The 22055-nt window shown below is 36.7% G+C and overlaps 1 protein-coding gene across 1 annotated transcript in view; it reads right to left on the bottom strand.

Annotated features, from left to right (window-relative positions):
• The window catches only part of ZBTB20 (zinc finger and BTB domain containing 20), an 811826-nt gene that overhangs the window by 568126 nt on the left and 221645 nt on the right, over positions 1–22055 (bottom strand). Inside the window, exon 4 of the mRNA XM_036243711.1 lies at positions 5957–5999. The gene's annotated coding sequence lies outside the window, so the exon portion shown is untranslated. The remainder of the gene's footprint in view (positions 1–5956; positions 6000–22055) is intronic.

Genomic DNA, 22055 nt, shown 5'->3' with positions numbered 1-22055 from the left:
AGGCAGAGTCTTTACAGAGGTAATCAAATTCAAAGTGAGACTATTAGTGTGGACCCTAATCCAGTAGGACTAGTGTCCTTATTTTTAAAAAGTGAGGGGACTTGGATCCAGAGACATATACACATAGATGATGTGAAGAAACACAGGCAGAAGACGGCCATCTACAAGTTAAGGAGGGGGGCCTTGAACAGACCTTTCCCTCAGAATCCTAGAAGGAACCAACCCTGCCAAAACACTGATTTCAGATTTCTGGATTGTGACAAAACAAATTTCTCTTGCTTAAACCATTCAGTTTGTGATACTTTGTTACAGCAGCCTTAGAAAACTAATCCTCAACTAAAAATTTCATTGATCATTAATATTTACCTTGATTCATCATGGTCAAAACTGTATATTTCACATTAGGCAAGTCAATTCTATTAACTCTGCTAGGTAATGGTCTATCCATAAATTATCTAGTGCTTTTCCCTTACTTGTTTTCTGATTGCTGTTCAGGAAGATACTGCTGCATTATAAACAACCTGGCAGAAAAAATAAATTAAAAAATAAAACTGGTTTACTGTAATTAAAATCATTTAGTTTTTATTAAATATAATTAGGGAAAATCGTACATACAAATTTACAAATCTACTTTTCTACTGTTGAGGGAGTTTGCATAGGAGGGTTTCAGGACATTTTACTACACTAATTTCCTTCTCAAGAAAAAAAAGCCATCTACTAAATGCCAACTATCACCACTAAACCTGGAGCTGCTTAGAATGCAACAATCTTGCTTCACTAGGATGCATGTAAGAGTACATGGTTTAACTGGCAAGTATGGATTCTTCATTGTTTGCAACAGATTGGTTTTAACAGTGTCTAATTTTCAAAAGGGGGGTGACAGTTGTTGGGAGTTGTATCAATAGTCCTTCCACTGTAAAGTACATTTCCAAAATCAATGGACCGTCTAGTGGATGTGATTATCCTCATCTTAAATGTTTCTTTAAATAGACCCAGCCTTCTACAGATAGTATGCATAGCTAGAAATGGTGAGTCTAACCACACTGAACTGAGATACTCAATCATTATCATCAAAGTTACAAAACTTTGCCAAAATTAACTTTCTTAATCTCACTCTTCCATCAAATTTGTACAGTGCCCATCATAACAACCTTTATATTTTAACATAAGTGAAGAGGAGAAAAGTAATATGTATGCAATACTAGTAGATTTCACGTGCTAAATATTTTGTAATTAATTTACTTAATCCTTACATCCATTGTTGAAAAGATAGATAATGTTTCCACCATTTTTTGAACAAGAAAACTTGAGGTTTAGTAAAGTTCGGCAATCTTGATTAGGTCATATAGCTACTAAATTGTGGAACTGTGATATCAGTACATGTCATTTGGACCTCAAAGATCCTAAATTCAAATTCAGGCAAGAGATTTAGAGTTCAGAGATCCTTTGCCTTCACATTTAAGGTATTCACAGACTCCTTTAAAGCATCTGAAGTCACTTAGACAGCAATATCTTGCTAAACCTGACTCAGTTTATTCTCCTTATGAAGAAACTAGTTATTCACAAACACAAACTAAAAGGTTTAATCAACTCATATAAAATTAATCCCATTACAATAATGCCTGAAGGTCTTTTAGATTCAGTATAGTTATACTTTGTCTTATGGTTAGTATTGCAGCAACTTGATATATATAGCCCATTTACTTCCTGGAGATATGCAATCAACTCTCCATTCACTAGTAAAAAATATGTTTTAACTCTAATATTTTTACACACGAGGTATCTCACACTAGACCAAGAATCAAGAGCTGTGGGTTCAAACCCTACATATCTTATCTAGTAGACTATATGACCCTGACAAGTACATAAACTCTCCTGAGCTTATTTTATTACCATGGATGAACTATAGATGTTAGATAGATGACCATGAAGGTCCCTTCAAGTTCTAACACTATATGATTTTTAGAAACTCTTCCCAAAGCCCTAGAAGCAGAAGTATCATGGGATATAACCTTTAAGACAATCTGTATGACAATGCCCAGACCAGGATCCCTGCACTTAGGCAATTAGATGGTCTTTCTTCAGTATCTAAGTTGTAGTAGTGGTGATAGAAATAATATTAGTGTCACTAAGATTTATTAAGCACTTGCTATGTGCCAAGCACCAAACTAAGAATTTTACATGCATTAAGTTATATCTAATTCAACGCAACAATATATGAGGTAGATAACTATTATTTCTCCAATTTTAATAATGAAGTAACAAAAGAACAGAAAGATTAGGTAACCTGACTGGGTCTATACCAATAATAAGTGGTGAAGCCAAAAGGAGCTCGGTTGACATACCTTTGTCTCCTACAGCCTGTGTGCTCTCTGAGGGCAAGGACCTTGTTTAATAAATTAATTAATTACTTTTTATTTATTGATTTTAAAAAGAAGAAGAGAGGTGAGAGGGAAAGAGAGAGAGAGAGAGAGAGAGATCAATTTGTCCACTTATTGATGCATTCATTCATTGACTGATTCTTATATGTGCCCTGAAACTGCAACCTTCTTGTATTAGGACAATACTCTAACCAACTGAGCTACTAGGCCAAGGCTGGCAAGGACTTTGTTTTATTGTAAGCCTAGCACTGTGTCAGGCAAGTAGTAGGTATCCATTTACCGTGTGGAATAAAAGAAATGAAAGAGATGAGGTGGGGGAGAAAGGGAAGATTGAAAGAAATTATATCTAGAAATTATATTTATTTACAACATAGCATAATATAATTATTATGATTTTCTTCCTTTATTTCTTTAACCCTGAAGTCACAGAAAATCTTGCAATTGTGCCCAGAAAGCCTGAGGCTTGGCGATTTATCCCTCCTTGGGATAAATATTATTTCTATCACCACTACTACAACAACTTAGACACTGAAGAAAGACCTCGCCCTAGCTGGTTAGAACATCAGCCCACAGACCACAGAGGCCCAGGTTCAGTGTCCACTAAGGGCAGGTACCTCGGTTGCAGTTTGTCCCTGGCCCTGGTTGGGGTCGTATGTGTGGCAACCACTCAATGTGTCTCTCTCACATCGATATCTCTCTCTCTCTCTCTCTTCCTCCCCCTCTCCCTCCCGCTCTATCTGAAGATTTTAAAAAAAGCAAAAAAAAAAGAAAAGAAAGACCTCTTTGGGATTCCACACTATAATTCCTGGTACAAGTCACTGAAGAAGCTGCTATTATTGGTTTAGTATTCTAGTTAATTCATGTTCTTGACTCATCTCTTAATTTCTAATGTTGAGACCAACAGAGGGATATAGTTTAATCTACCACACTAAGGTTCCAAAAATAATAACAATAATGTCTTTGATACTGGCCTCTCACCATTGGTGTAAACTAAGAAAAAAAAAAAAACTGGTCCCAGTGGAAAGGTCCTTCCAAGCCTAGCAGCACCCATGAATATCATCAACCAGAGGAATCAAAATTTGAGAAGCCTAAACAAGATGGTTTGATACAATAGATATTGACCCATTATGCAACCTCTGCCATTTTTATGTGACTGACTCATACTGCACAAAATGGAACTTTAGATGGTCTATTTGCAGCAAGTCTCAATTAGCCTATTTTGACTCTACCTCTACTTGGCTTTACCTCTACTTATTTACAGTTAGAATTTAGTAAATAATAGGAACTATAATTATAAACATGTATACAGTAAACACAGGGCCCATTACTTCTGTTTACCAAAACAGTCACAGATCTTTAATATGATCTGATCCTACCTGACCCAAAGAAAATCAACATACATTTGTGTGTGTGTTTCAGTGAGCTAGAGATGGGGTATGTGAAAGGAAGTGGGTAGGGGTGGTAGAAAGAGAGAAAGGTCAACGAGAATAAATGATTGCTCAGGAAACCTACAGCATTAATGATATAACACAGATTAGTTGATTCCTATGCTGCAAAGTATTTCTAAGGTGACGAGTTCCATTTAACTTAGTCATTAAATATCTCAGCACTGTGTATAGAATAAGGATAATATAAAGACTTTTCTCATAGAAAAAATTAATATGAAGTATACTGCAAATAGTCTGATGCCAATTCTTGGTTATAACAAGGATCAATTCTTACATAGTTATTTCTCATTTTAAGGACAGAATTTATCAGTAGTCTTCGGCTCTGTCTAATCAGCATTATGAGAACTAAAGGAACTCCATAAAGGCACATCCAAAATATCTACTGAGTAATAAGTTTCTAGGACTCTCTAGCCCTCTATTTTTAATATAATCCCAGACATGTTTTATTCATATATATATTAATTTAATATTTATTGACTACCTACTATGTATAAAACATAAGGGGCTGTGCACAATCTCTATCGTAGCACCTATATTTCCTACTTCCAAAGATATTAGTTAATTTATATTATGATGATTTATTTTTAGAAAACAGATTTAAATGGGTCAATAAATGAAAAAGATACACCAGCTCTCAGACTTCATATTACAACTGATAGACACTCCCTAGCATTTTTAATATGTTAATGAGAACAATGTCAGTCATTTGAATAAGTTTTCAATATGGGGAATTTGGAATTACCAAATATATTCTTTAAATACTTTTTATATTGAGTTGCAGCTTTTATATTGTATTTACAGAACTTAACTAGTGTAAGATACAGTGTATAATAGCTTGTCTATATTAAAATATAGATATTTGTCAGAAAATACACAGAGCTATCAACTAAAAGAAACAATATCACTGACAGCAACATTTAGGAAAATACCAGGTGCCCAGAATTGGATGAAAGTAACGGATAATATTCCAGCCTTAAAAAAATACATCTGGATTGTATCCCCTTTTCTATGACTGCTATTTAATTTTCACTTTTTCTTATTTCTCACTGCCACCCAACTGCAACAGAGACACATGCCCAAATCTAGAATTCATCTTACAATATACCCTTAAATTTTCTGAATGTGCCCCATGTGTCCACTAATAGCCAAATGCTTTCAAATCTGTTCAGCTAAATGGATCAATAACTACATCCAGCCTCATATAGTGGGGTTGCCAACATGGTGAAATTGAGCCAAACACAAAATGTGTCTACCAGGACAAAAATTATTATCAAGCCACTTATCTGGAGAGATCTACTCTCCCCAGGTATCCTTTAGAGAAGTTAACATACATATTATCTAGGAGAGTTGACTAAAAAATATTTGAGACTCAAAATGAAGGATTTGGAGAAAATATTTGGGAGCTAAAATCAGTGAGTTTTACAATTAATCAAGGTACTAGTTCAAGATCTGCATCAAGTAAGAATCTTTCAAACTCAAAGAGTACACAAAATACATAACAGCACAAGCAAACTGCTAACATGCTTCTCTGTGCGCTCACTCGTATGACACAGCTGCAAGCAACAATCGAGCAGGTGCAACCAAGCTTTTGAGAATTCCTCCTGTTGCCCAGGAACCACAACACCGCACGGCTGAGATTTTAAACAGGTGCAAATATTTTTTTTCCATTCCTCTACTGCTTGAGACAGAGCAGCAGACAGTACATCTGCAACCACTCCTTACCTAAAGCAATGACCACAGAAAACAAACTCTAAAACAGAAATAAAAGTTTGAAAATAAAGCAATAATGTCAAAAACAGTGGTTTTGCAATCATTTGACCCCATATCAGCAATCGCTTTAATAGAACAGTTCCATAAAACATTATCTAATGTTTTACCAGCTCAATGCTTTGTAATTAAAATTATTCTGCCTCATCAAATCCTAGAACTGTTTCTTTGATTCTTATAATAGAGTGAAATACAAGGTATGTATAAAATGTATTATCCTTTGAAGATGTCAATATTTATAAGTACTGAAAATTTAACATTTTCATATTATGAAATCTGTAAGCAATTTTAAAACACAAAAATGTAATAAAATCAGTTAATACATAGATTTATATAACTATAGGTAATTCATATACATACCTGTGTAGCTATGGGGCACAGACAGATGAGATTTATCAGGTACCTGAAATGCAAAACAATTAATAAGTAAAAATTAATTTTCTAAATAGAACCAGTATTATGCTGAGACAATTTCTGCAGAAAAGAAGGAAAAACTGCAGTGGTTAAAGAGGTGAGTTATTTTATTCCCATATTTTCCCAAGAGGATACTTCAAATTACCTTAAATTCATGTGTGTGAATATATACACACAAAGAGAGTCCCCTCACAGTGTTATCAAAACAAGTACCAGCAAGGGACTAAGACTCACCGTGGCCTCTGAAACGAAAATGCTTTCACTAGAGAACGAGGCAAACACTTTAAAATGATTTTTTTTGGTATTCTTCCAAGACTATTGCCTTCCTAATACACATATGACTACTACTCTCTAAAATGAAACCACTCAGATTCATCTGCACTCAGTTCAGTATATTGGTGAGGAATGAGAGTTGCTTTTGTAGAGCAGTCCACAAAAAAAAAAAAAAAGCATAAATAAATAAAGTAAATTTTGAATGTTCATTAACTTTAGTTTCAACAGCAAATAGAAATGAGATTGATTGCTCCAAGAGGGAATGTTAAAGCCACACCAGATACAGTGCTTCACCCAAACATTTTCAGGAAACTGATAATGAAGCAGGTATCAATACCAAAGAAAACACAAGTTCAGCTTCAGGGGAAGTATGCAAAATTTACAATTAGACCTGAAATACATTTGCATGTAGGTGGAACCTGTATTGTAACATTCAACCTCCACACTACCATGACCATTAAAATGTTTCATAATTATTTCTGAAAGCAAACAGAGGTGTTTAATTTATATACTTGTTCTAAGCATACTGGATGACAGTAATATATTAAAATCAGTAGGTTACCCTATATAATATTTGCTTAAGAGTGTATTGAAACAATGATCAATTTTGATAATGATTCAATAAAACACCAGTTTCACATACTTCTGATGAGTGTGTGAATTGGTAAAATGTTTCTGGGAAACTACTGGGTAATATGTATCAACAATTTAAAGTTCAAAATCTGTACTCATTAATTAGTTCTAGAAATCTATCTTACATAACTGAAAACAAATAGAGATTTATGTATAAAAATACTTTTTATGATAGAGAAAAAATAAAAGCAATCTAAATGCCCCCAAGTAGAAAAATAATTACATACAACATATATCAATATAAAGAAATATTTTGTAACAATTCACATGGTACCCCCAGTGGTACTATGATGTTATACAAACGTACAGGGCAGCAGTTGCATGGACATAAAGAAATTGTTTGAAAGACAAAACACACACACACACACACACACAAATATTGAGTGATTATATCTGGATAATAGGGTTGTGAATGATTTTTATTTTCATACCTAGGTAATTTCTACAGTAAATAATATTTTTTAATAGGGAAAAATTATTAGTTGACAGGAAAAGAGTAAGAAAAAAGTTATACAGTGCCGTACGAAGATCATAAATCCAACCTTCCTAACGAATGTCAATTAATTCAGTTACACACAAAATTCACCAAGTACACCCTACAGTGAGAAACTCATCCTCGAGGCTTCCTATAGGGGTACAGCCATGGTCTCTATCATCCCACTGCTTTGGAACCTACACCCATAATTCAGTCACACATTTTTAATCATTTTAGTAAAGTGTCTTTAATTATGCAGAGTGAAATGATGGCAAGAACAATCCAGGACTGCAAATCTGTTCAACCTAGTACAGATTAATTTATTTCCTAAGTAAATAATATTAAGTGAGCATCTATTACATGCAAAGTGTTATCCTTGGTGCTGATATGCTAAAACATAAATTGAAATACATCTTGCCTGGAAGGTGTGGCTCAGTGGTTGAGCATCGACCCATGGACCAAGAGGTCACCGGTTCGATTCCCAGTCAGGGCACATGCCCAGGTTGTGGGCCAAATCCCCAGTGGGGGGCATGCAGGAGGCGGCCAATCGATGTTCTCTCTCATTGATGTTCCTATCTCTCTCTCCCTCTACCTTTCTCTCTAAAATCAATAAAGAAAAAATTTTAAAAAGAAAAGAAATACATCTTACTCTCATAGAGCTAACAATTTTAAAGTGCTAAAAAATGTAAATATACCTTACTATTAATTTTACTGTAAACCCAAACTGCTCTAAAAAAGTCTTAAAAAAAAAAACTAAAAAATAAAACAAAACAAAAAAATGTACATATAGCTCACATAAAGATGTAAATATACTACAGCTTAAGGCATTTGTGACAGGTCTGGTATAGTTAAAAGCAAGAAAACATATATTGGGTTTATTCCTTTAAATTATTGAACAAAAATTGATATTTAGGTAATGGTTATTAAAAATTGATGAGTACATGAGTGTGTAACACATAAAATACCCTAGTAAATTACTTTAAGTATTTAATTTTTTTCCTTATGTGATCGACTTTTTGTTAATAGAGAGTAACAGGAGACCAGATATGAAGGGTTATTGATCCAATCTCAAATGCCAGATTTATAAAATTATCTCAGATCAGCTAAGGCCACATAAAAAATATGCACAATTATTAACAGGCCACAGTTATTTATTGGCAACAGTTAAAGTAAATAAGTAAGTTACTTGCTAACCCTGCCAAAGACACTGTTATAACCCTACCACCAGGGAAAGAAAAAGAGGAATAGACAGACAAGTGCTGAAGGAATGATCCCTAACAACCAAAGGTAGGTAATGGTATGGCAAGGGTACCATTTTTGTATGCAGATAAACTGCTGTGGAATAGAGTTTCTCTCAACAACAGTTTGGTTTCCTTGTGGCCTGTAACAATAATTGCCATTTGCCCCTTCTGAAGCTGGTACCACATGGTGGTTCTGAGGTCAGTCAGTGGGGTCCGCCTATGTGAAGTGGAACCAAGCACTGAGACAGGCTATTCGTGTGATCGATGATCTGTAGATCTGGGCCTCCCAGAGTTCTGAAGGCAACAGTTCTGAGAGGTAGGATGATGCTTACGTGACTAGCTTTTGCTGTCAGACAAGCCTAAAATCGAATTCTAGCTCCCTCTCTTCAACTGTGTAATCTCGAGCAAGTTATATTTTCCCTGCCTGTAAAAATGACAATCATGGTATCTACCTACAGGATTGTTTGTGCATATTATGTCATAGGCATGAAAAGATCTAGCACAGTGCCTGCTATAAAGCAGCATTGCTAAATGGAAGCTATTCTACTGTCTTAGTTGTATGAGGACATGTCTGTCCCTTTAGATAATGGATTAAGCTAAGCAAAGAGTGAGGCGATAAAAAAATGACTTTCTTGAGCTATTACTCTGTATTCCACAACTCAGCCAAGAGCCAGTCATGTGCTGAAAGTTCACAGAACATCTCTGAAGCAGGAAACTATAACAATATTAATAGCCACAATAAGTAGCCCTAAACAGCCTTTTTAAGTGCCATCCCTGTTACTAAAGAGGAAGGTAAGCCCAGCCACTGTGGCTCAGTGGATTGAGCCTAGTCCCCTGAGAGGTCCCGGTTCAGTTCTTGGCCAGGGCACATGCCCGAGTTGTGGGCTCGATCCCCAGTAAGGGGCATGCAGGAGGCAGCCGCTCAATGTCTCTCTCACATCAATGTTTCTCTCTCTCTCTCCCTTTCCCTCTCTAAAAAAATCATTAAAAATGCTTTTTTTTTTTTCAAAAAAGAGGAAGGTAGTAGCATCTAAGTAGTAACATGTGCAGCAATACTGCCCATTTTTCTGGTGAAAAATGAAGGATCATTTTCCATATTTAACTGAAACAACAAAATATGGAAAATTAAGACAACATGAATGTAATTATCCAGCTGGAATGAGGCCAAGGTATTGTGGGATCCTTAACAATCACTAGTGGGCAGAATTCATACTGCTACTGTCCTAGTCCTTACTGCTGCTTTGATTTGGAGGACTGCACAGATCCAGAATTGTTAAATGGTGTCTTCAGAATCCCATGCAGTTATCTAATCTCTTGAATTGTTTGGGTCATGTGAGGGTGAAGTTACTATCAGCACCATTCCAAATGGAGATATAGTGTGGAGGATATTTTTCAAGTTCCTCTCACTTCTAGGTTGGCACAGTGGAAACTGAATAGATCCAATGCTATGTTGTGAAGTTTAGGAAAGTTCATCTGCCCTCCACACTGGTTGGGCCTTTGCTAGATATGAGAGAAGGGGTTCTTTTTTTTTTTTATCCTCACCCGAGGACATTTTTCGATAGTTTGTTCGAATAGAGTGGGAAGGAGGGAGAGAGAGAGAGAAACATCGACGTGAAAGGGACACATCGAGTAGTTGCCACCCACACAACCCAACCAGGGCAGGGGACAAACTGCAACTGAGGTATGTACCCTTAGCGGGAACCGAACCCGAGTCTCTCTGGGCCGCAGGCTGATGCTTTCACCCCTGAGCCAAAAAGGCCAGGGAGAGAGAAGGGGTTCTTAACGGTGCCCCTTGAGCCATTAAAACTCTTATAGCTAATTCACTTAGGGCACTGAGAAGAACCTCGGTTGAGTCTGTAAGGCCAATGGCTCCATGAACAGACTCTGAGCCTAAATTTGGACTAAAAAACATTTCTCTTATGACTGAATAAGCATCCTTACGAACATTTTAGGTACTTTACATTTTAAATTTGACCTATTTTGAGAAAAGATACTATATAATCCCAAATACTTTAATTTTATTTAATATGTATTTACTTCTTCTAGACCTACTACTGAGCTGGGTGCTCTATCATTATTACAGTTATTATAAAATTATAGACTTTAATAATCAATAAATCCAATTTAATATTTAAAATTGAGGTGCCCTAACTTCTGGGGTTTACCTGAACAGAAAGACTATAAAGAGTAAGAGGAATTGTAATTTTAAAAGTAGACTTGGTTTTTTTTCCCTTTCAGTTATTTTCTTTTATTAATTTTTGTTATAGATGTTTCTCCTTTTTCCCCCACTGATTCCCTCTCCCCCTCCCTCCCTGCCCTGTCCCCAGCTTTGTTGTCCATGTCCATTGTTCATGCATACATGCATTTAAGTTCTGTGGTTTATCTCTCCTCCACAACCCCCTCTTCTGGGGATTGTCAGTCTGTACCCCACTTTCACGTCTCTGGGACTACCTCATTCCTCAGACTGTTATGTTCATTATATTCCACAAATAAGTGAGATTATATGATACTTGTCTTTCTCTCTTTGGCTTCTTTCGCTTAGGATGATACTTTGCAGGTCTCTCCATGTCGTCTCAAAGGATAAGAGATCTTTCTTTCTTACAGCTGCATAGTACTCCATTGTGTATATGTACCACTGCTTTTTTATCCATTCGTCTACTGATGGACACTTGGACTGTTTCCAGATCTTAGCTATTGTAAATAGTGCTGCTACGAACACGGGGGTACATATATTCTTTCTGATTGGTGTTTCAGGCTTCTTAGGCTATATTCCTAGAAGTGGGATCACTGGGTCAAATGGCAGTTCAATTTTTAATTTTTTGAGGTAACACCATATTGTTTTCCATAGTGGCTGCACCAGTCTGCATTCCCACCAGCAGTATACTAGAGTCCCCTTTTCTCCACACCCTCGCCAACACTTGTTGTTTGATGATTTGTTGATGGCGGCCATTCTGACAGGTGTGAGATGATACCTCATTGTTGTTTTAATTTGCATCTCTCTGATGATTAGTGATGTTGAACATTTCTTCATAGGTCTCTTAGCCATTTGTATGTCCTGTTTGGAGAGGTGTCTATTTAGTTCCTCTGCCCATTTTTTAATTGGGTTCTTTATCTTCCTTTTGTTGAATTGCATGAGAACTCTCTATATATTGGAAATTAACCCCTTATCTGATATATCATTGGCAATTATGCTCTCCCATACAGTGGGTTGCCTTTCCGTTTTGATGATTGTATCTTTTGCTGTGCAGAAGCTTTTGAGTTTGATGTAGTCCATTTTCTCCTTTGTTTCTATTGCTTTAGGGGATCTATCAGTGAAAATTCTGCTGCGTATGATGTCTCCAATTTTGTTGCCTACAGTTTCTTCTAGGATTTTTATGGATTCATGAGTCACATTTAAGTCTTTTATCCATTTTGAGTATATTCTTGTGTATGGTGTAAGTTGGTGGTCTAGTTTCATTTTTTTGCATGTAGCTGTCCAATTTTCCCAACACCATTTATTAAAGAGGCTGTCTTTACTCCATTGTATGCTCTTGCCACCTTTGTCAAATATTAATTGAGCATATTGCGTTGGGTCCATTTCTGGGTTCTCTATTCTGTTCCACTGGTCTATATGCCTGTTCTTGTGCCAGTACTAGGCTTTTTTTTTTTTTTTATTACAATGGCTTTGTAGTATAACCTGAAAACCCTCCAACTTTGTCTTCTTTTTCAAGATTTCTGTGGCTATTCGAGGTCTTTTTTGGTTTCATGTGAAATTTTGAAGTATTTGTTCTAGTTCTGTGAAGTATGTTGTTGGTATCTTGATGGGGATTGCATTAAATCTATAGATTGCTTTGGGTAATATAGACATTGTAATGATGTTAATTCTTCCAATCCATGAACAAGGTATGTGCTTCCACTTTTTTATATCTTCCTCTATTTCTTTTTTCAATGACCTGTAGTTTTCTGTGAATAGGTCCTTTATTTCTTTGGTTAAATTTATTCCTAGGTATCTTAATTTTTTTGCCGCAATGATAAATGGCATTGTTTTCTTAGTTTCTCTTTCTGTGAGTTCATCATTGGTGTATAAGAATGCTATCGATTTCTTCACATTAATTTTGTATCCTACTACTTTGCCAAATTCATTTATTAAGTCTATTTAGTTCCTCTGCCCATTTTTTAATTGGGTTCTTTGTCTTCCTTTTGTTGAGTTATATGAACACTCTATATATATTGGAAATTACGACTTGGAAAACTTATTAATTATGTTAATTTTGTAAATTACTAAGACAGACTTTTATGCTTAAAAATCTATCTTTCTATCAGAAAAAGGAAGTATGAGAAGCAACAGTTATCTATTTATCAACTCTATGAACTGGAAACAGATAAAGAAAGCACAATAAGAAAAGAAAAGGGAAATGACACACAGAAAAAAATACCCGTTAGACCTTAGGTTAGACTTGCTATAATAAAACTACAAAAGGGGGGGGAAGGAAAAATGGCGGCGGAGTGAACGGAGCTACACAGACCGTCTCCCAGAACCAAACTGGAATTACAACTATAACACAGACAAATCGACGGGAAAAACCAACAGAAAAGCAGCTTGCGAGGACCATACAACGAGGGACACTGACTCCATCCCGGTAGGCTTGCGAAGGCGCGAGACGGGGCTGGGAGCCCACGGTCGGCAGCTCGGCAGCGGCCTTAGATATAAGCGGCGCCCGCGGGTTACACTCCCAGGCGGCCCCACAGCGCAGCCGGGACAGAGGCTGAAACAGCCACAGCCACTCACCTTGGGCTCCGGCGGAGGGAGGGCGGACTGGACTGGAGCTGTGTCGGGACACTCGGGGTTTGGAGGCGCTCAGAGCTTTGGCTGAGTGCAGCCACCCAGGACGGTGGTCACATTGCTCCTTCCCAGGGCTCTGAGAGAGGCAGCAGCCCCTCCCTCGGAGATCCAACCCCACCCTGTGGGCCATTGAAGTGCTAATTGAGGCTCACTAACAACCAGCATCTGCCCCACCCTCGTGAAAGCCCCTTGGCTGAGCACCAGAGGGAGTTTTTCAATCAACTGACAACCCAAAACTCATCAATTAACCTAGACTGCTAGCCTCCAGGCAAAAAGCTAGAGGATAACAGTACGTTTCCTGGGCTGGCAACTTTAACCAGGAAAGTAAGACTTGACAGTGGTGTTCAACGCGGGTCCTCCCTCGCTCATCTAAACACAGGAGAGGGAGCCACAAACAGCAGAACACCAACACCCACAGGGAGAACTTGACAGGCTCCAAAGCCCACAGTGATAGCTAAAATGGTGAAACACAGAAACAGAAGCCAAATGAAAGAGCAAGACACCTCCACCGAAGATGAGATCAATGTGGAGCAATTAGGCATGTTAACAGAGCTAGAATTCAGAGCCATGATCTTGAGGAAGCTGAACAGCATGAGTAAGGACATAGAGACACTGAAAATAAGCCAAATGGAAATTAAAAACCAACAAGAAGTGATAAAAAATGACATATCCGAAATGAAAAACACATTGGAAGGTTTAAAAAGCAGAGTAGGGGAAGCTGAGGACCGGATCAGTGAATTAGAAGACAGGGTAGAAAAAATCAACCAATCAGAAAAACAAAAGGAAAAAACTATTAAAAAACAGGAAGACAGCTTAAGAGAACTATGGGACAACTGGAAACGTAATAATATTCGCATTATAGGAGTCCCCGAAGAAGAAGAAAAGGAGCAAGGGATAGAGAATATATTCAAAAAAATAGTGACAGAAAACTTCCCTAATTTGGTGAAGGAAGAAGGCATTCAAGTTCAAGAAGCACAGAGAGTCCCAAGTAAGAGGAACCCAAACAGGCCCACACCAAGACACATAGTAATTAAAATGCCACAAATTAAAGACAAAGAGAGAATCCTAAAAGCAGCAAGAGATAAGCAGCAGGTTACCTACAAAGGGAACCCCATAAGGCTCTCAGCTGACTTCTCACAAGAAACACTACAGGCCAGAAGAGAATGGCATGAAGTAATCAAGGTCATGAAAAACAAGAATCTGAATCCAAGACTACTCTACCCAGCAAGGCTATCATTCAAAATAGAAGATCAAATAAAGAGCTTCCCAGACAAAAAAAAGCTAAGGGAATACATTAGCACCAAACCAGCACTGCAAGAAATGTTAAAAGGACTGCTGTAATTAGCAGTAGAAATGGGAAGAAAAATAGAACCACACTAAACAAAAATGGCAATAAATAAGTACATATCAATAATCACCTTAAACGTAAATGGATTGAATGCTCCCATAAAGAGACACAGAGTAGCTGATTGGATAAGAAAGCATGACTCATCTATATGTTGTTTACAAGAGACCCACCTCTCAACAAAAGACTCACATAGGTTGAAAGTGAAGGGATGGAAAAAAATTTTCCAAGCAAATGGAAAGCAAAAAAAAGCTGGGGTAGCAATTCTCATATCTGATAAAATAGATTTCAAAATGAAGACCATAACTAGAGACAAAGACGGCCACTACATAATATTGAAAGGATCTATCCAACAGGAAGATATAACCTTGATAAACATATATGCACCCAATATAGGAGTACCAAAATATATTAAAAATCTTCTGGAGGACTTCCAAGGAGAAATCGACAACAATACAATCATAGCAGGGGACTTCAACACCCCGTTGACAGCACTGGATAGATCCTCTAGGCAAAAAATTAGCAAGGAAACAGAGACTCTCAATGAAGCACTAGACCAAATGGATTTAATAGATATCTACAGAGAATTACACCCCAAAACTACAGAATACACATTCTTCTCAAGTGCACATGGGACATTCTCAAAGATAGACCACATGATAGGACACAAACTAAATCTCTACAAGTTCAAGAAGATTGAAATCATATCAAGCATCTTCTCAGATCACAATGGCATGAAACTAGAAATCAATTGCAACAAGAACATGCAAAGACATTTCAACACATGGAGGCTAAATAGCATGTTATTAAACAATGAATGGGTCACCGAGGAGATCAAGGAAGAAATTAAAAACTTCCTGGAAACCAATGAAAATGAACACACAACAACACAAAATCTATGGGATGCAGCGAAAGCAGTTCTGAGAGGGAAGTTCATAGCACTACAGGCCTACCTCAAAAAACAAGAAAAATTTCTAATTGACTGTCTAACCTCACAACTTAAAGAATTAGAAAGCAAACAAAAAGAAAACCCCAGAGCAAGTAGAAGGAAGGAAATAGTAAAGATCAGAGCAGAAATAAATGACATAGAGACCAAAAAAACAATTCAAAGGATCAATGAAACAAAGAGCTGGTTTTTCGAAAAGATAAACAAGATAGATGGACCCTTAGCTAGACTCACCAAGAAACAAAGAGAGAGAACCCAAATACACAAAATCAGAAATGAAAGAGGAGAAGTAACAACCAACACCACGGAAATACAAAAGATCGTTAACAACTACTATGAACAACTATATGGCAACAAATTCGACAATCTCAGCGAAATGGACAAATTTCTAGAAACACACAGTCTCCCTAAACTATTCCCGGAAGAGATAGAAAACTTGAACAGACCAATAACAACTAAGGAAATTGAAGAGGTAATCAAGACTCTCCCAGCAAACAAAAGCCCAGGCCCAGATGGTTTCACGGGGGAGTTTTACCGAACATTCAAAAAAGAACTAACACCCATTCTCCTCAAACTATTTCAAAAAATTCAAGAAGAAGGAAGACTTCCAAACACGTTCTATGAGGCCAGCATAATTCTAATTCCAAAACCAGAAAAAGACACTACGAAGAAAGAAAACTACAGGCCAATATCCCTGATGAACATAGACGCCAAAATCCTGAACAAAATACTAGCAAATCGGATCCAGAAATACATCAAAAAAATTATTCACCATGACCAAGTGGGATTCATTCCAGGGATGCAAGGCTGGTACAATATTCGCAAATCAATAAACGTGATACACCACATAAACAAAATGAAGAATAAAAACCACATGATCATATCAATAGATGCTGAAAAAGCATTCGACAAAATCCAGCATCCATTTCTGATAAAAACGCTCAGCAATGTAGGAATAGAGGGATCATATCTCAACATAATAAAGGCCATATATGAAAGACCTACAGCCAACATCATACTCAATGGACAGAAACTAAAAACATTCCCATTAAGAACAGGAACAAGACAGGGATGTCCACTTTCGCCACTCTTATTTAACATTGTACTGGAAGTCTTAGCCACAGCAATCAGACATGAAGAAAAAATAAAAGGGATCCAAATTGGAAAGGAGGAAGTGAAACTGTCATTATTTGCAGATGACATGATATTGTACATAGAAAACCCTAAAGACTCCATCAAAAATCTATTAGACTTAATAAATGAATTTGGCAAAGTAGCAGGATACAAAATTAACGTCAAGAAATCTACGGCATTCTTGTACATCAATGATGAACTCACAGAAAGAGAAACTGAAAAAACAATCCCATTTACCATCGCTCCAAAAAAATTACGATACCTAGGAATAAACTTAACCAAAGAAGTAAAGGACCTATTTGCAGAAAACTACAGGTCATTGAAAAAAGAAATAGAGGAAGATATAAAAAAGTGGAAGCACATACCCTGTTCATGGATTGGAAGAATTAACATAATTAAAATGTCCATACTACCCAAAGCAATCTATAGATTCAATGCAATCCCTATCAAAATACCAACAACATATTTCATAGAACTAGAACAAATACTTCAAAAGTTCATATGGAACCAAAAAAGACCCCGAATAGCCACAGCAATCTTGAAAAAGAAGAACAAAGTTGGAGGGATCACAATACCAGATATCAGGTTATACTACAAAGCGACTGTAACCAAAACAGCCTGGTACTGGCACAAGAACAGGCATATAGACCAGTGGAACAGAACTGAAAACCCAGAAATGGACCCAAGGCAATACGCTCAATTAATATTTGACAAAGGTGGCAAGAGCATACAGTGGAGTAAAGACAGCCTCTTTAATAAATGGTGTTGGGAAAATTGGACAGCTACATGCAAAAAAATGAAACTAGACCATCAACTTACACCATACACAAAAATAAACTCAAAATGGATAAAAGACTTAAATGTGACCCGTGAATCCATAAAAATTCTAGAAGAAAATGTAGGCAACAAAATTTCGGACATCATACGGAGCAGAATTTTCACTGATACATCACCTAAGGCAACAGAAATAAAGGAGAAAATGAACACATGGGACTACATCAAACTAAAAAGCTTCTGCACAGCAAAAGAAACAATCATCAAAATGGAAAGGCAACCCACTGTATGGGAGAACATCATTGCCAATGATGTATCAGATAAGGGGTTAATTTCCAATATATACAGAGTGCTCATACAACTCCACAAAAGGAAGACAAAGAACCCAATTAAAAAATGGGCAGAGGAGTTGAATAGACACCTCTCCAAACAGGACATACAAATGGCCAAGAGACATATGAAGAAATGCTCAACATCACTAATCATCAGAGAGATGCAAATTAAAACAACAATGAGGTATCACCTCACACCTGTCAGAATGGCCGCCATCAACAAATCATCAAACAACAAGTGTTGGCGAGGGTGTGGAGAAAAGGGGACTCTAATACACTGCTGGTGGGAATGCAGACTGGTGCAGCCGCTATGGAAAACAATATGGTGCTACCTCAAAAAATTAAAAATTGAACTTCCATTTGACCCAGTGATCCCACTGCTGGGAATATACCCTAAGAAGCCTGAAACACCAATCAGGAAGAATATATGTACCCCCATGTTCATAGCAGCACTATTTATAATAGCTAAGATCTGGAAACAGCCCAAGTGTCCACCAGTAGACGAATGGATCAAAAAGCTGTGGTACATATACACAATGGAATACTATGCAGCGGTAAGAAAGAAAGATCTCTTATCCTTTGAGACGACATGGAGGGACCTGGAAAGTATTATCCTAAGTGAAAGAAGCCAAGCAGAAAAAGACAAATACCACATGATCTCACTTATATACGGAATATAATGAACATAACAGTCTGAGGAATACAGTAGACCCAGACACATGGAAGTAGGGCACAGACTGACATCCCTCAGAAGAGGGGATGGGGGGGGGTGGGAAGAGATTAACCACAGAACTCATATGCATGTATGCATGACCAATGGACATGGACAACTAAGCCGGGGACAGGGTGGAGGGGGGGTGGGGTGGGGGGTGCCAATGGGGTAAAAAGGTAAAATATCTGTAACAAAAAAAAAAATAAAAATAATAAAAAAAAAAATAATAATAATAATAATAATAAAATTTTACTCTCAAAAAAAAAAAAAAAAAAAAAAAAAAAAATAAAACTACAAAAGGTATGAAAAACTAAGTTTATAAAAAATCCTATATTTGGGCTACCACTTAAAATAAAATTTAATATCAAATTTTATGTGTAAACATAATGAATTTGAACTCTCAAGTAGAAACTTGATCTACAAAACACTAAATGTTAATAACTCCATTTATCCTGTAATCCACACTTCACAGTGTATTAAGAAGAAAATAGTTTTTTTTAATTAGATGATTTTTTAAAACTGAACTCCTTATGTGAAACTTTAAAAGCTAGTCAAGAAAATGAACAAAACTAGAATTTAGGTAAATATTAAGAGTTGTACTTTCAAAATACTCTCAACTTGAAGTTCTAACAATGGAAAGGAATCATTTGTTCTTGGGGAATGTGGAAATTCTACTGACCTGCTTGTACATATACATCTTTGGGGTCTTAGTTTAGGTATTATCTCCTCCAGAATCTGATGTTCTGTATCCAGTCATGTCCTAATAATCATCACACTGCATTGTACCTGTCCTTCACTTAAGACAGTATACATGGGGACAGTGGTTGTCTTATTCACCATTACAGCTCTAGTCCTTACCACAGTACTTATAAATGGTAGATATGGCTTAAATATTGGTTAAAGAAATTTTGAAGAAGTGTGTTACCATATATTTCTGACAAGAAAATTCATACTACATAAAAAGAATGGCATTCCTAAACAAATTGTTTTTCAGCCTTTGAAAGACTAACCTTGCAACCATTTTCACCTTTCTTTCCCTCTTTTCCTCTAAATGATTATAAAATTAAATGACAAGAATCTGAGTCTCAAATGGTTACAACAGATTAGAAGGCCTGGTTGGTTTGGCCCCAGGGTGGGCAGAGGTAAGCAATCCAAATCCTACTTGTTAACAGAAACCTGGTGTGATGAAAGTTGAGACTCAGAGCTCTCTGAGAGAGAGAGCTGCAGTTCCTAACCTACTGTTTGGTTCTTCTACTCTCCCTAAGAGGCTGCCTCTGGCTATTGCTCCTGCGACAAATCCCTCCATTATTTTATTATTTTTGCCATTTATGATAGTTTGAATCATTCATGTGATTATTGGTTTATGTGTTTATTCTCTCTCTCCCCCACTAGGTTGTACACCTTATGGAGGTCATGTTATTTTGGTTGGCATTCTATATCCAGGGTCTAGTGTGTGCCAGACACAGTAAACACTCAATAAGTATTTGTCAGATGTATAAACATGAGGTTTGGAGCAGCAGCTTTCAATCAAGAGACTAAAGTTAGGTAGGTAACAGCTACTCTGACCCTTGTTTTCTCTACTTCCAACTCCAACTACTGCATGAAAGCCTTGATACTGTAGGTACTCTTCTATTGTAAATTCCATTCAATCAGTAGCAAGTCAAGAATACTTCAAAGCAATTCTAGGCAGGCTGGAGGTAGAACGTCTAGGAGAAGCCATGAAATTATATTGAAGACATTAGAAGTTTGAAGTCTGGAATTTGAATTCCAGCTTTCAAGTATGTATCCTAGAGGAAACTTATATAAACTCCCTGATACTGAGTTTCATCTTACATGGAATGTGAGGATTTTATCTAATGCCACTGAGTTTTGAATGGTGACTGAATTGAGGGTGTACATATGAAAGCAGCTGCTAGAATAATTCGTGGCATTAGGAGAAGGGCTCACTGTAAATTAGTTCCTTCACATTGGCCAGCCAGTGTCTGCAGGAAGATAGATACGCTTTGACTAAAAACCTGGCAACAGGCATCCTAGGTAGAGAAAAATGGAAGAAACGGGGCTCAAAGGTAGAAAAATAGTAAGTAGGTGTTAGGGACGATAAGTTAAAAAAATAAAGTATAAGATAGAGTAGTAGAAATATAACAGCAGTTAGAAATAGAAAGAGATTTTAACGTGGTAGAAAATTTGCCAAGAAATCTATTAGCTGTTCCCTTAGGTAACACAGTCTTCCCCTCATATAAATAAAATAATTGCTACTATTATAGTTAGGAGAAAAATCAACTGAAACGTACATTAAACACATATTAGAGATTTAACATTCTTCACATGATTTCTCATGCTGGAAACTCAGCCTGTGTAAATATAGCCATGAACTTTATTATTTACTATGATAAAGTAACAGTATATCCTCCTCTATGTACCACCTGCAGAGCTATGAAAGATAAATGTGTGCTTGCTCTTTAGGTACAAGTACAAGGACGTAGAATGTAAAGTTAGACACCACCCTCATTTTTTTTTTTTTGCATTTCGTGCTTATCAGACAATGGCTTCCAACATGGGAATAGAAACTTGGTATCATGAAAACTTTATTGGAATTCTTTTTTTCACACATAACTGCTTTTATTTTCTCACTACTTTAGTCAAACTTAACGTCAGCTCCCTCAATAAAATTACTTTCTATCTAAGTCATTTCATTATCTTTCTAGTCTATTTGAGTGTATGTAAAATAGAGTGTGTGTGTGTGCTTTCCTTTGTTATTAGATAAAGAAAAAGGATAAGAGTGTTTGATGCATTGCATACCAAAAGTAGCCACTATGCCTCCATACTTTTCAAGAGTTGCCCACCTGATATCAATAACTTTATCAAAATGTTCATTTGAATTCACAGCTTTTGTGTACCTGCAGTGATAAACTGTTTTTTAAAATAGTCTGTTCTCTACAAGCCTCTCATCTTAATGAGGACTAGAATCTTGTCTGTCTTTTTTTGTATCATCACCTAGTTCAGGAACAAGCACACAGCACAACCACTGGATATCTAATTCATTTATTAACCAATACTTATTGAGTACTTACTATGTACCAGACATTGTTCTAGGTGGTGAAAATATAGGAGGAAACAAAATAGATGAAAATTTCTGATCCCACGGAGATTTTATTTTTGTGTGAGCAATTGATAATAAGCAAGACAAACAAGTTAAATATACAAAATAATAAGATGATGATCTATGCTAAAGAATTAAAATAAATCAAGAAAGGGAGAGATAAATGCTGGATGGGAGAGCTGGAGTTGAAATGTTAGATATGAGGCCACTGATGATATCACTGAAAGATCACATTCAGGTAAAGGCCTAAAATAAATG

Source organism: Molossus molossus, unplaced genomic scaffold, assembly GCF_014108415.1.
Source record: "Molossus molossus isolate mMolMol1 unplaced genomic scaffold, mMolMol1.p scaffold_m16_p_5, whole genome shotgun sequence".
NCBI lineage: Eukaryota > Metazoa > Chordata > Mammalia > Chiroptera > Molossidae > Molossus > Molossus molossus.
The sequence above is the reverse complement of the archived record's forward strand: the minus strand, read 5'-3'. Positions and strand labels throughout refer to the sequence as shown.